The sequence below is a fragment of the Triticum aestivum genome, chromosome 7A, assembly GCF_018294505.1.
Source record: "Triticum aestivum cultivar Chinese Spring chromosome 7A, IWGSC CS RefSeq v2.1, whole genome shotgun sequence".
Lineage (NCBI taxonomy): Eukaryota > Viridiplantae > Streptophyta > Magnoliopsida > Poales > Poaceae > Triticum > Triticum aestivum.
Window position 1 is genome coordinate 383,946,113 of NC_057812.1, and position 16,921 is coordinate 383,963,033.

Below are 16,921 nucleotides of genomic sequence, written 5' to 3' on the forward strand. Positions count from 1 at the left end.
CCAGATACGTCCTTTCTTGAAAGTTTGGATATCTGACCAAATACTTCACCACACATAGGATGGCCTTTTTTCAGTTGAGAATTTAATAAATCACCATTCAGATAGTATCTTGCTCTAATTACTCTTGTAGAGAGTGAATCATAATTTTCAGTTAGCCTCCAACATTGGTTAGCTAGCATTGCTAGATTAAAACTATGCACATCTCTGAATCCCATACCACCTCTCTCTTTTGGCACACACATTTTCCACCGTGCAAACCAATGCATCCTTCACTGGTTCTCCTCATCACCCCACCAATATTGCAACATTGCATCAATGATCCCCTTACAAATTTTCTTTGGGAATTTGAAAACACCCATCACATATGTTGGGATAGCTTGGGTCACTGCTTTCAATAAAGCTTCCTTACCCCCCATAAGAGAGGGCTATTTCCTTCCATCCATGAACCATTGCTAGAATTCTTTCAATGATATGTTTGAAATAATCAACCATGTCTACCCAATCATGGAAGGTAGTCCTAGGTATTTGTCTGAGAGGGATCCCATCATTATATTCAAGGTCTGACATACTTAAGCCTTCACTTCACATCCGTATTTGGACTAAAAAAATTGAGCACTTGCCCTTGCTTACCATTTGCCCGGATGCTGCACGATAGTCATCCAATACCCGTTTAAGAGATGTAGCATTTGCAAAATCTGCTTTCATTAGGATAAGAGAATCATCAGTGAATAGTAAATGGGAAATTGTTCGAGAATCTCGACACACCTGAACACCATTTAATGCACCCACTAACTCTTCATGCGCAATCAAAGCTGATAAACCTTCGACACATAATAGGAAGATGTAAGGTGATAGGGGATCTCCTTGCCTCAACCCTTTGGTCACTAAAAAAGGAAGCGTCTCATTTTAATTAAACCATACCATGTAGTCCACTAATCTCACACATGACATTACCAATTGGATCCATCTAGGATCAAATCCAAGCTTCCTAAGAATAGCCTCTAGAAAAACCCATTCAACACAGTCGTAAGCTTTGTGCATATCCAATTTAACGGCACAAGTCCCAAACTTTGAGTCTCACTTGTGTGTAAGCACTCATATGCTATTATAACATTTTAAGTGATGACACGTCAAGGAACAAAAGCAGTTTGAGTCTCACTTATAATGCCAGGGAGTAGTACCTTTAGTCTCATTACCAACATCTTCGAGAGTACCTTGTACACCATCTAGCATAAACTAATGGGCTTGAATTCTGAAATCTTCTCCGGATTAACCACTTTTGGAATGTGTACGATCGTTGTGGAATTCCACCCATCCGGAATGACTCCGGTATTAACAGCCTCAAGCACTTCCTTCACCAAATCTCCTCCATGGACCAGCCAGAATTTCTTGTAGAAGATGGTGTGTACACTACTGCAGGATGCTGCTAACGTGACACTACAATCAGAGACCCTTCGACAAAACTATGTGTGATGCATTAATTGCAAACGGTGATGTAATAAAACTGTCAAAAAATATACAAAACGATTGTGATGATGGAGACATCAAACACGATTCAGATTATAGTTGCATGTGCGATACGTGGCATACAGTTCACTCGAATGAACTATTTGCATGATCATAATAGCAGAAACAGTCAACCAGATGAAGGTGTGTGCGATATAAGGCATACAGTTCACTCGGATGGACTATTTGTGATTAGGCAACACAACAGAAATGGTCAGCCAGATCAAGGTGTGTGTGATATACAACATACAGTTCACTCGGATGAACTGTTTTTGATAATGCAACACAACAGAAACTGTTCAACTTAACAAGATGTGTCTGATATGCGGCAAACATGTCAGTAATCATGTGACACCCCTGATTTGACCGTACACTAATCATACACGCAAATGTGAACGACCAGGATCAAGGACTCATGAGAAGATATCACAACACAACTCTAGACACAAATAAAATAATACAAGCTTTATATTACAAGCCAGGGGCCTCGAAGGCTTGAATACATATGCTCGAAGACACGAGAGTCAGCGGAAGCAACAATATCTAAGTACAGACATAAGTTAAACAAGATGCCATTAGATGGCTAGCACAAAAGTAGCAATGATTGAAAAAGGCAAGGCCTCCTGCTTGGGACCTCCTAACTACTCCTCGAAGCCGAACTCCATGTAGAATCATCCTCTGGATCCTCTGGCTCCTGGACTCCAACATCTGGTCGCAACAACCGGGGTATAGAAACGGGAAAAAGGGGAGCAAAGAAACCGTGAGTACTCATCCAAAGTACTCGCAAGCAAGGAGCTACACTACATATGCATTGGTATCAATGAAATGGGTAGTATCTATGGACTGAACTTCAGAATGCCAGAGTAAGAGGGGGATAGCTAGTCCTATCAAAGATTATGCTTCTAGCAGCCTCCCTCTTGAAGCAGTAGAAGAGAGTAGATGGTAAGTTAACCAAGTATCATCGCATAGCATAATCCTAACCGGCGATCCTCCCCTCATCGCCCTGTGAGAGAGCGATCACCGGGTTGTATCTGGCACTTGAAGGGGTGTATTTTATTAAGTATCCAAGTTCTAGTTGTCATAAGGTCAAGGTACAACTCCGGGTCGTCCTTTTACCGAGGGACACAACTATTCGAATAGATAAACTTCCCTGTAGGGGTGCACCACATTTCCCAACAGGCTCGATCCCCTTTGGCCGGACACACTTTCCTGGGTCATGGCCGGCCTCGGAAGATCAACACGTCGCAGCCCTAGCTAGGCACAATAGAGAGGTCAGCATGCCGGTCTAAAATCCTATGCGCGCAGGGGTTTGGGCCCATTGCCCATTGGACACCTGCACGTTGCGAACCCGACCGGAAGAAGACCTAGCCTCCCTAATACAAGAGCAAGCGTTCCAGCCCAATCCGGCGCGCGTCGCTCAGTCGCTGACATCAAGAAGGCTTCGGCTAATACCACGATGTCGAGTGCCCATAACTGTTCCTGTGTAGTCGGTTAGTGCGTATAGGCTAGTGGCAAGATTCAGATCAAATACCAAGATCTCGCTAAGCATGTTAATTGAAGTATCCGCGATCGCTGACCAGGGCCAGGCCCACCTCTCACCTAGGTGGTCTCCACCTGCCCTGTCGCTCTGCCACAAAGTAACAGTCGGGGCTGTTGGGAACCCAGGCCCACCACTACCTAGATGGAACCACCCGCCCCTTCAGCCCCCTCATCGTAATCACTTACGGGTACTCTACGAGCCGACCCGACTTTAGTCACCACCTATATAGTATGTATGTATGTATATACCCGTGATCACCTCCCGAGTGATCACGGCCCAATAGTATAGCATGGCAGACGGACAAGAATGTAGGGCCACTGATGATAATCTAGCATCCTGTACTAAGCATTTAGGATTGCAGATAAGGGTAACTACTGTAGCAACAATGACAGGCTATGCAACAGAATAGGATTAACGGAAAGCAGTAACATGCTACACTACTCTAATGCAAGCAGTAGAGAGAAGGAGTAGGTGATATCTGGTGATCAAGGGGGGGCTTCCCTAGCTGCTCTGGAAAGAAGGGTGCATCAACACCGTAGTCGCACTGGGTAGCAGCGACGTCGGTCTCGGTGTCTAATGAGAGAAGAGGGGGAAGAAACAATAAATATAATGCAAACATAAGCATGACGATGGATGACATGACAATGAGCGGTGCTAGGTGTGCCCTAACGCGGTAGGAGGTGATATCGACGAAGGGGGGAAACACTCGGGAAAGTATCCCCGGTGTTTCGCGTTTTCGGGCAGATGAACCGGAAGGAGAAAGTTGTGTGTTTGCTATGCTAGGGATGTGTTGCGGACGAACGGGCTGCGTATTCGGATTCGTCTGTTCTGAGCAACTTTCATGTACAAAGGATTTCCATCCGAGCTACGGTTCATTTTATATTAATTTTAAAAGATTTAATCATTTTTAGAATTTATTTAATTATTTCAAATCAACACTATCTAGAATAGTGTTTGCGGACGTCATCCTGACGTCAGCGGTCAACAGGGCGTTGACTTAGTCAAACTGACGTGTGGGCCCTGCATGTCATACACTGTTTATTCTAATCAGGGTTTGACTAACCATATTACCGTTTAATTAATTAACAATAGTTAATTAGGTTAATTAAACATAATTAATTAAGTTAATTAATTAAATTAAGTAAATTAGTTAATTAATTAATATTTTTATTATTTATTTATTTTAAAAAATCGTTTTGGGCGAGGCCCCTTTGTCATAGGCCCATAGGCCTAGCGGGGCGGGCCTCTATCGGGTAGAGCTGGGTGTGGGCGTCGGGCGCCCGCCCGACTAGGCATTGCGGGGCACCAGCGGCCACGGCGCCGGCCAAGTGGCCGGAGAGAGGCAGAGTGGGCGCGGCTGGTGCAGTCGGCTGGCGCGGTCACGGCCGGGCAATGGTCAGCGGCAGGAGGCAAGGTATGGCCAGCGCGGGCGGCGCGGCGCGGCGAGGCATCGGCTGGTTGGTGGCGGCTGTAAGGACGAGCGGAGGTGGCGCGTCGGAGGCGGGCGCGGGCGATAGAGGTGCAACAGCGGGCGGCTCGAAGCGGGGCAGATGTGAGCGATGGGTCCGGCGAGCTGCAGCAGCGCCGGCGAGGCGGGGCAGTGAGGGGCGTGGGCGAGGGCTCGGTAGATGAGGCGCGCACCGCGAACAGGGGTGCTGCAAGGAGGGGCGGAACACGGGCGGGCGGCGCGCACAGGGTGAGGTTGCGACGCGGGCCAAAGCGTACGACACGAGCGCTGGGTGGGGCGGGGCCGCGGTGAGTGTGGGCTGGGGCAATGGGGTGAAGCAGTGCATGGCCGACACAGTCGTGCTGAGCGCGGGCGAGCGCGATGGCTGCGCACGGTGGGCATGGGGTGGCAGCAGCGCGTGAGGGAGAGAGAAGGAGGGGGGAGCTCATGGGGGTCGTAGCGATATGGCAGTGGGGCACGGGGAGGATGTCGGGGACGGCGGCGGCGGGGTTGACAACGGTGGTGCAGCAGCGGGGCGGCGTGCATCGACGGCGTCCGGCGGGGAGGGGGATGAGGACGAGCGACGGAGACGGGGATGCGACACCAACAACTACCGGCGGTGGGGCGGCTCCGACGGGGGTTCCGGGCGGTGGAAGTCAGCGACAGGCGACGGGGGGGAGTGTTGTGGACCGGGCTAGGGTTTCGGGGTCCAGGGGGTTATGGAGAGATGCGGTTGGGCCGGCTGGGCCAGCCGGTTCGGCGGCCAGCTAGGCGTGCCCAAGTGAGGGGGGGGCTCTCTCTTTTTCTTTTTCTTTTATTTCTTTTATAGTTTAAATACCTTAGTTTTATAAGTTACATTAGTTGTACCTAAATTAGTATTATCAAATATGCCACCACCTTAATTAACTTGGCGCCTAAAATAAAATAGTTTGTAATTTTTTATTATTTTAAAAGCTTTTAAATAATTGGTTTTGTTACTCTTTTGTTCATTTTAGAGTTTTAAACACTTCATAAAAGTGGGGTTTCTCCACCAACATTTAGTATGGATTATTTGCCACAAATCGAACATTTTAGTTTCAATATTTGAAAACATTTGTTGGTTGCCATTTTTGAAATTGAATTTGTATCGGTTCCAAACTAATGCGCAATTAGCAATAGTAATCTAGGTGACGTGGCATCGTTAACGTGGGATTACTGTAGCCTAATTATCCGGGCGTCACAATTCTCCTCCACTACGAGAAATCTCGTCCCGAGATTTAAGAGGTAGAGTAAGGGGGGAAATCTGGTGACGAAATTCTAACGGATCTTCTCGGTCTTGGCTGCTCTTCTCGAAGAAGTTAATCCCCTACACTGATGTCTTCATTCCTCTACTTTAGGTCATCATGATGAAGTCAGCATCCTTACTTCGGGAACTCCATCATACTTATGAAAGAATAAAGGGGGTAGTCTAGGAGAACGGACCTTACAAGGTTGACTATCCGGCAGATAATTGAGGGAATGCGGTAGAAAGTAATTCTCGAATAGATACTTAAGAAAATATCGAGAGTAAAGTAAGAAGGTACCATGAGAAGTTTCCAATGGGCAGGCAATCGTTCGATGGCCTAATCAGAAGGTGAAAAGGGGTATAGAGCAATGAGAATAAGTATTGCGTCTGATACCAGAATATATCACAAGGCAGGTGGCCAGCGAATTACATATGAAGTCAAGCGCGAGGAATAACTTTGACAATAGGGTGTACAGGAGAGTCAGTTTTCGATCCTGTGGAACTGTGGATTATGGGCTCACCATGTGGGTTAAAAGTAGGAAGGCGGTGACCATTTGCACGATCATGTAAGCAAGGCATGCTAGAGGATAGCCTGTCAGTTATGTCGGCAACATCATTGGTACCAAGGGCGAGGGACGAAGAGAACCATTCTCCTCCTCATTTAAACGAGGCGGACCAGTAGGCAAAGTTCTCATCCATCGATGGTCACCAGAATGTCATCAACAAAAGTAACAGGGTCTTACTAACAGAATTGTACACCGAGGTGTTTACATAGGCAGGAAAATATTACTGCTTAGATCATATATGTCACAAGAAAGGTTCAAACAAACAATGGAAAGTAAAATATGATTATCATATTAAACAGAACAAGGGAAAGATAAATGTGTTTACACACATGTTTCGGGGGTATATCTTTTCCATGGACAAGTAGAGCATGAGATCCATGACAGGATAGAAAGTAGAAAACCCTTTAGGAAAGGGGAGAGAAATTTCATGACATTACCCATACAACGGTGTTTGGATAAAGAAAAGTTAGCATTGCGCTTCCAATGCTCTTGTTGAGATTTGAGTACCATAGTCATGCTTACAGATAGCATTGGCACGGTCTTCATGCAAAGATCAGACTTTGGATACACAAAGGATCCATCAGGAACAATTTCCACATGGAAGAATGGTTAACCTTACTAAAAAGGAAACTATAACAATAGTTCCTCCGGCCTGGTGTGCTAGGCATGACATCACCTTGCTGGGCTATACAAAGTCTAATGTTACGACTCTTTGGAAAATGTCCCATCCATCATATCTAACCAAGATTCAGATCTGATTGGCATCAGGATACCTTAGACTCAGGATGCATGAGAAGAAAGGTGCAACACAAATTGTCGATATGGCATTGTAAGATTCTCGGGGGATATGAACTATGAAAGCGAGTTCCGAAACAAGAGTTCATCAGTAAACCAAGGAGGATGAGGAGTTGGTTGATGGGCTCGACGACAATCCTCAAGATTTCCAAAAAGGTGGATTTCCATAGTTATGTGAACAAGGAGATAGCATTTGTCGGATCAAATAATATAATGAGGTATGCTCAAGGAAAACAAACTCAATTAAACATTGGTTGAAAGGTGCACCCTAAATATGGGCTTAGGTAGCATGAACAATGTTAAAATAGTGATTCGACAACCAATGGTCTATGAATGAAATATCAACCATTAACTTCAAAGCAATAGGGTTGCTAGAAGTTTTGGATTCGCACATCATAGTTCAATTGTCGGTTTTCCGAATAGAAACAACACGAGGACCAAGGAATGAACGGAGATGGCAAGTATTACTTGTATCAAGAATTCTTAATAGGTGGTGAAATTCTCACGACATTCTTGGCATAAAGATGGTAATACTCCAAGGTAAAGAAGAACAAATGCTAGATAGCAAGGATCTCAAGGTATAACACAAAACACGAACAAGTTTATGTTGGAGGGAAGGCAATAAAGTGGTCGATGACAACACAAATTATCGAGGGCAAGGATGGTATTTTGCATCATGAATTCAACTGATATCCTGGGAGAGCTAAGAATGCTGATGATGATCATGACACATTTGTCGAGATATTTCATGAAGACGTAATCGATCGACGATGACATCAAGTTAAAGGGATGATGAAGCGAAAGGTTATTGGAACTAAGGATACGACAAAAACTCGAAATCAAGCTTGCTGTTCAAGGCGAAATGATACAATGAGGAAGATCGACGTAAGATTAGCTCACCGTCGAAATTTGTGCCCCGGGAAGAAGGACCAGGTAGCACCATTAAAATTAGCACGATAATGATGTATGTGATCAGGCTAGGAATGATATGATGGAGTATTAACTTTGTAAGCAATGAAGAGTTCTAATACTTGTTGAATCACAATGCCAACTTGATTCAGTTTTTGGTGTCTTTGTGTGTTTAATAACTCAGAGACTGTGAACAATTTGAATTTGTGAGAATGTAGCACTTGATGAAGAACTCGTAAGAAGTTATGCCGTTCCAAGATAATCTCGAGATACCAGGGGGTAAAACTCGATGACAGATCAAAGTAGAGGTTGGACTAGGGTATTGCTCTGCAGAAGACATGTGCTTAAACTTGCACGAGAAAATGGTATTTAAAGGAGAACATGGTCGGAACCACGATTGCAAAAGGCCGGATCCCCGATATAAGAACTTATACCAAGGGAATAATTAATTTAAGAGAAGCTTTAATGATAAGATCTACATCGTGTCCATGGGTATGAACACAAAGTTCAAGGTCGACTCCCACTTCCGCAATGCATAAGAATTCATTCACTTCTCGTTTACAAAGAAGTTGTGGTGTTGAAATTTTATCTGGCGAAGCACCAAAAGAGTATTACTCGTTGAAAACTTTCGGGTTCACATGGAGTAAGGAAGGCATAGCTTCAACCCATCAGGGAATTTTAGAAACATATACCACAAGATTGAAGAGTAAATATCACCAGCTCAAGAGCAGAGCATGGTTGGCCAAATCAGAGAACATGATTTACCAATGGCATTATATATCAGAGAAAGAACAACTTGAGATTTAGTATATGAAGGACACTGTCGGATAATAATCCAACAAGGGGTCTTGTGGTCTACAACGGAGATGATGTGAGTATCGGTACTCTATCAGGGTTAGAAAGAATGCTAGGAAATCAGATTATAGAAACAACTAACTAACTCAAAGCTCAAATGCAAAGGAATTATGAATTCCAAGACAAGGGATCAGAAGAAATGCTCTGAATAGGTATGGATAAGTTGAATAGCCTTAGGGGTACAATTGATGGAAATTTAATTGGTCGAGATCCAGCTCATGTTTGAAATGACGTCTGAGCCATAAGGATGAATTCTAGGATCTGATTGAGGATTGCACGCATTCGCAACACAATGAATCAACAGACTCAAAATGATAATGACAAAGGATGACGATAAGATTACCAGACTTATGGGATTAATCCTAATGCAAGCAAGCAAGAATTTCAAGAGCAATAAGCTGCTAAGGATTTTCGAATGATCGAATAGTATATCAAAGACTTTTGTGCAACACCTGAACAACTGGTGATGAGCGGATACTCAATAAGTGTGAGGAATTATCTGTAGGGGTATTCATATGGTAAAGAACTGTAGTGCAGTAGGCACAAAGTATTCTCGGAACAATAGAGAGAATTTTGGTCTATCTTGTAATAACAAGATCAACTTGGGATGAATGTATGAACGATAGATGTAGGTAGTTATCCAAAAGGATACATCGGTGATAGGGAATTGTAAAAGCGATGACACATAGTCTCAAGAGAACATTGTAGGGTGTCTTCGGAATCTTCTGGTGAAACAAGCGATCGTTCGGACCGAGGGGCTCTCTGGGAGAAAGTATTTACCAGAGCCTATAGTTAGAGTTACCAAATCATTTAACCCGAATAGGAGAGATATCGGAGTCCCAGGGTATAGACAAGGAGTAAAAGATCCTAATACCACCCAATGGCGACGTGGGCCTATAAGACACACAACCATGTTAGTAAAAAGTTTTGGAATGACTAGAATCAACTTCGACCAAGGAGTTTGGAAGGGGGATTCCTATAGGTAGTCAGCTCTAATACCTACTAGTGACGCCCCCGATTTGACCGTACACTAATCATACACACAAATGTGTACGACCAAGATCAGGGACTCACGGGAAGATATCACAACACAACTCTAGACACAAATAAAATAATACAACATTTATATTACAAGCCAGGGGCTTCAAAGGCGTGAATACATATGCTCGAAGACACAAGAGTCAGTGGAAGCAACAATATCTGAGTACAGACATAAGTTAAACAAGATGCCATAAGATGGCTAGCACAAAAGTAGCAACGATAAAAAAAGGCAAGGCCTCCTGCCTGGGACCTCCTAACTACTCCTTGAAGCCGAACTCCATGTTGAATCATCCTCGGGATCCTCTGGCTCCTGGACTCCAACATCTGGTCGCAACAACCGGGTATAGAAAGGGGAAAAAGGGGAGCAAAGCAACCGTGAGTACTCATCCAAAGTACTCGCAAGCAAGGAGCTACACTACATATGCATTGGTATCAATGAAATGGGTAGTATCTGTGGACTGAACTGCAGAATGCCAGAATAAAAGGGGGATAGCTAGTCCTATCGAAGACTACGCTTCTGTCAGCCTCCATCTCGAAGCAGTAGAAGAGAGTAGATGGTAAGTTAACCAAGTATCATCGCATAGCATAATCCTACCCGACGATCCTCCCATCGTCGCCCTGTGAGAGAGCGATCACCGTGTTGTATCTGGCACTTGAAAGGGTGTATTTTATTAAGTATCCAAGTTCTAGTTGTCATAAGGTCAAGGTACAACTCTGGGTCATCCTTTTACCAAGGGACACGGCTATTCGAATAGACAAACTTCCCTACAGGGGTGCACCACATTTTCCAACACGCTCGATCCCCTTTGGCCGGACACACTCTCCTGGGTCGTGCCCTGCCTCAGAAGATCAACACATCGCAGCCCTACCTAGGAACAACAAAGAGGTCAGCATGCCGGTCTAAATCCTATGCACGCAGGGGTCTGGGCCCATCGCCCATTGCACACTTGCACGTTGCGAACGCGGCCGGAAGCAGACCTAGCCTCCCTAATACAAGAGTAGGCATTCCAGCCCAATCCGGCGGGCGTCACTCAATCGTTGACGTCAAGAAGGCTTCGGCTGATACCACGACGTCGAGTGCCCATAACTGTTCCCGCAGAGTCGGTTAGTGCGTATAGGCCAGTGGCGAGACTCAGATCAAATACCAAGATCTCGTTAAGCATGTTAATTGAAGTATCCGCGAACGCCGACCAGGGCCAGGACCACCTCTCACCTAGGTGGTCTCCACCTGCCCTGTCATTTCGCCACAAAGTAACAGTCGGGGGCCGTCAGGAACCAAGGCCCACCACTACCTGGATGGAACCACCTGCCCCTTCTGCCCCCACATCGGAATCACTTGTGGGTACTCTATGAGCCGACCGACTTTAGTCACCACCTGTATATTATGTATGTATGTATGTACCCGTGATGACCTCTCGAGTGATCACGGCCTGATAGTATAGCATGGCAGATGGACAAGAATGTAGGGCCACTGATGATAATCTAGCATCCTGTACTAAGTATTCGGGATTGCAAATAGGGTAACAACTGTAGCAACAATGACAGGCTATGCAACAGAATAGGATTAACGAAAAATAGTAACATGCTACACTACTCTAATGCAAGCAGTAGAGAGAAGGAATAGGCGATATCTGGTGATCAAGGGGGGACTTGCCTGGTTGCTCTCCCAAGAAGGGGTCGTCAACACCGTAGTCGTACTAGGTAGCAGCGGCATCAGTCTTGGTGTCTAACGAGAGAAAATGGGGAAGAAACAATAAATATAATGAAAACATAAGCATGACAATGGATGTCATGACAATGAGAAGTGCTAGGAGTGCCCTAACTCAGTAGGAGGTGATACCAGCGAAGGGGGGAAACACTCGGGAAAGTATCCCCGGTGTTTCTCGTTTTCGGGCAGATGAACCGGAAGGGGAAAGTTGCGTGTTTGCTATGCTAGGGATATGTGGCGGATGAACGGGTTGCGTACTCGGATTCATCTCTTCGTTCTGAGGAACTTTCATGTACAATGTTTTTCCATCCGAGCTACGATTTTTTTATATTAATTTTAAAAGATTTAATCATTTTTAGAATTTATTTAATTATTTTAAATCAACATTATCCAGAATAGTGTTTGCTGACGTCATCATGATGTCAGCAATCGAGAGGGTGTTGACTTAGTCAAACTGACGTGTGGGTCCCGCATCATACACTGTTTATTTTAATTAGGGTTTAACTAACCTAATTAATGTTTAATAAATTAACAATAGTTAATTAGGTTAATTAAACATAATTATTTAATTTATTATTATTATTATTATTTTATTTAAATCGTTCTGGGAGGGCCCCCTTTGTCATAGGCCCATAGGCCTAGCGGGGCGGGGCGCTAGCGGGTGGAGCTTGGCGATGGCGTCGGGCGCCCGGCCGACTGGGCGTTGCCAGGCGCTGGCGGTCACGGCGCCGACCAGGTGGCCGCAGCGAGGCCGAGCGGGCGCGGCCGGTGCAGTCAGCTGGCGCGGGCACGACCGGGCCATGGTCAGCGGCAGGAGGCAAGGGGTGGCCAGCGCGGGCGGCGCGGCGAGGCAACAGCGGGGTGGCGGCGGCGGTAAGGACGAGCGGAGGTGGCGCGTCGGAGGCGAGCGCGGGAGGCAGAGGTGCAGTAGCGGGTGCCTGGAAGCGGGGCGGACGCGAGCGACCGGTCCGGCGAGCTGCAGCAGCGCTGACAAGGCGGGGCAGTGAGGGGTGTGGGTGAGGGCTCGGCAGATGAGGCACGCACTATGAGTAGGAGCACTGCGAGGAAGGGCGCAGCACGGGCGGGCAGCGCGCACAGGGTGCGGCTGCGGCGTGGGCCGAAGCGGACGACGCAAGCACCGGGTGGGGTGGAGCCACGGTGAGCACGGCCGGGGCGATGGGGCAAAGCAGCGCATGGCCGGCACAGCCGTGGTGAGCGCAGGTGGGCGCGGTGGCTGCGCACGGTGGGCACAGGGTGACGGCTGCGTGTGAGGGAGAGAGAAGGAGGGGGAGCTCACGGGTGCCGTAGGGATAGGGCAGTGGGGCGCGGGGAGGATGTCGGGGATGATGGCGGCTGGGTCAACGACGGTGGTGCAGCAGCGGGGCGGCGTGCATCGACATCGTCCGGCGGGAAGGGGGATGAGGATGAGCGACGGAGGAGGGGAGGCAACACCGACGACTGTTTATGGCGGGGCGGCTCCGGCGGGGGTTCCGGGCGGCGGAGGTCAGCGACGGGGGGCGATTGCCTCGATCCCAATTTGGATCGGGGAAGGGAGGAAAGGAGCGAGGCGTGGGGGGGCGAGGAGTGTCGTGGACCAGGCTAGGGTTTAGGGGTCCAGGGGGTTATGGAGAGAAGCGGTTGGGCCGGCTGGTCAAGTGGGGGGCTCTCTCTTTTTCATTTTCCTTTTCTTTTATTTCTTTTTTTAATTTTATAGTTTAAATACCTTAGTTTTATTAATTACATTAGTTGTACCTAAATTAGTATTATCAAATATGCCACCACCTTAATTAACTTGGCACGTAAAATAAAATAGTTTCTAATTGTTTATTATTTTAAAAGCTTTTAAATAATTGGTTTTGTTATTCTTTTGTTCATTTTAGAGTTTTAAACACTTCATAAAAGTGGGGTTTCTCCACCAACATTTAGTATGGATTATTTGCCACAAACCGAATATTTTAGTTTCAATATTTGAAAACTTTTGTTGGTTGCCATTTTTTGAATTTGAATTTGTATCGGTTCCAAACTAATGCGCGATTAGCAACAGTAATCGAGGTGATGTGGCATCGTTAACATGGGATTATTGTAGCCTAATTATCCGGGTGTCACAAATCAGAAATGTTTGGGGAGACTGATAACAACACAGACAATTCTTGTTAACAAGCCATGTGTGTTGTGGGCAAACACTTGCTGGTATACAATTGTGAGTGATTGATGAAATCATCACCGACGGGTTCCATTGTTTAGTCCGTGGGCGGTGTGATTTGGTCTGTCTCCATAACATCTACGCTCTGTCTACAGAACATCAACATATATACTTATAAGAACATGATTGCATGACCAAATTAAGCATAGAATTACATTAGTGACTAGACACATAACATTTCCACGCACAAAGTAAACAATTACATGCATACTAAACTAGGAGAAACGAGATCTACTTCTTGTTGTGATGATGCTTGCCATTGCTCTTCTTCCGGCTGGATCCCTGGCCGTTTTGGGGAAGGTGGCACTTCCTCATGTTAACGATCCGCCTATACATCTCGTAACTAGTGTACGCCTCCTTCGCCGCGTGAGCAACATGAGAATTTTTGAGTTCCTCCATCCAGGCTGAGTGTCAGGCACGCTTATCCTTGTTGCAGGAATCCTTCATGTCTCTATAGTAGGGGTGTCGCCATGGAAGCACGATCACCTATGGGACATGGGGTGCCCCTTTGTGGTTCGGGAAGGGGACGTCCATGTTGCACAAAGAGAAGAAGCAGCAGGGGAGAGCATGGTGATGGACAACTCTCTTTTACCCAGGTTCAGGCCGCTTTGCAGCTTAAAACCCTTTGTGGTTTGGGAAGGGGACGTCCACATTGCACAAACAGAAGAAGCAGCAGGGGAGAGCATGCTGGTGGACATCTCTCTTTTACCCAGGTTCGGGCGCTTTGCAGCATAAAACTCTACTCCTGCTGTGGTGGATTGAACTGGAGAAAGACGAAGACACAAAGCGTGCTAGCCCATCAAGGGTGCCTAGGGGAGGGCAACTATGCGCATACAAGTGTGGGTGGTCGAAAAGTTCGAACCCCTTGCTAGGTTGCCTCGGGCCTCCTTTCATAGCTGAAGGGGCAACCACAATGGCAAAATAGTCATTTGAACGTGATTAGATAGCTAACAATGCTATCATACCTAACTCTGGCAGTTAGGACAAAGTGCATTAAATGCACTGCTAGGTGTCGTCCTGAGGTTGAAGCTCAGCTAGCATGCCGCGCCTCTTATCTGCCTCTTCTTATTAGCGTGACACATCCTCAGGACGGGTGTCAATAAAGCTGATCTCATCTTTATCATGCCGCCACATGCTTGATAGGATCCACCTGGTCATCTGATACCTTGACACTTCACTGATTAACGATTCAGGCGCGGTGTGGTGGATCGGTGGTGTCTTGGTGAAGGTTCACCGGCAAGGGAGCTTGGCGGGTCCTGGTCTTGGCGGCCTCGGCAACCTTTCCTGGACGACCTGGAGTTGTCCTTAGGTGCGGCCTCGACCTGGCAAGGCTCGCCCGGCAAGGGAGGCCTTCCAAGGTGGCCTTCTGCGAACTTGCTCTTCTTAATGCTCTCCTTGATCTCATGAAGAGCGGCTTTTCTGGCTTATCTTTATGTCACACATTGGTGCTGGATGTATGATCATCAGCATGCCTGTGCATGAGTTCGGTTAGCAAATGTCAATGTTTGTTGTACCGACAAGAGCCCCTGGGCCTGGCCCATATGTGCTGCCGGGCCTCATTGGGGTAGGCCCAAGCAATGCACAGGCCGGCACCCTGACCTTGCCACAGTGGAATCCATGTCCTTGATATCTTCTTTGCTTCTTCATTAACCTGGAATTGAGTTAACTTTCGGACTCCCCGTGAGTCATGCTACATCAAATGACGTGGGTTCACCCATGTGGTGGGCTATAGGACGCCCACGTTCATGGTGGTTAATTAGAGTGCACGCGCGTGATCCGGGGGTAACTACCATTTCACCTTACCCACCATGCTTGTTGTTTCCTCCATGCGCGCTGCATGCATTGTGTAGGGTTGGTGGCGGATGCGTAGGGCACGGGAACATGTGCCACGGTAGAAAGCGTAGCGCCCTGGATAGGCATAGAGGGGCGAGCGGCGAATCTGGACGCCGTCAGTGGCGCAGATAAGCTGGATTGGAGGAGTGGGCGGTTTCCCCAGGATAGTGGAGAGCCAGCCCCTTGCCCCGTTCTGCTATAAAAGGGAGCGCGAGGGGGATGGAGATGCTCATCCACGTACCTTCTCCTCCTTCTTCTCATGTTCTTCTCACACAATGGTGAGGGGAAGGGGGCATGCTCGAGCTCCGATGGTGGCGACGAGTGCTACCTCTCGGCACCGTATCCCCACCCCCATTTGGGGATTGATGACCCACAAGTATAGGGGATCAATTGTAGCTCTTTTCGATAAGTAAGAGCGGCGAACCCAACAAGGAGCAGAAGGAAATGACAAGTGGTTTTCAGCAAGGTAATTTCTGCAAGTGCTGAAATTGTAAGTAAAAGAGTAGTTTGATAGCAAGATATTTTGTAACGAGCAAGTAATGAGAATAGTAACACAAGTGCAGCAATGTAGCCCAATCCTTATGAGGCAAAGGATAGGCCAAAAAGGTCTCTTATAATAAGCGAAGCGTTCTTGAGGGTACACGGGAATTTCATCTAGTTACCTTCATCATGTTGATTTGATTCATGATCGCTACTTTGATAATTTGGTATGTGGGTGGACCGGTGCTTAGGTGTTGTTATTACTTGAACAAACCTCCTACTTATGATTAACCCCCTCGCAAGCATCCGCAACTACGAGAAAAGTATTAAGAATAAATTCTAACCATAGCATTAAACTTTTGGATCCAATCGGTCCCTTACGGAATAGCGCATAATCTAGGGTTTAAGATACTATCACTCTCGCAACCCATCATCTAATAACTACTCCACAATGCATTTTCTTAGGCCCAAATATGGTTAAGTGTCATGTAGTCGACGTTCACATGACACCAGTAAGGCAATGATAACATACATACCTGCAACATGATTTCTCCTGTGACCTCAAGAACAGAAGTAATTACTCACAAGTGATAAACATGCTCAAGATCATAGGGGTATTAAATAGCATAATGGTGATGATGATGGCGATGATTCCCCCCTTCGGGAGGGAAGTTCCCCCGGCGGAATCGCTCCGCCGGAGGGCAAAAGTGCTCCTGCCCAAGTTCCGCCTCGAGACGGCGGCGCTCCATCCCGAAAGTCCTCTCCTGATTTTTT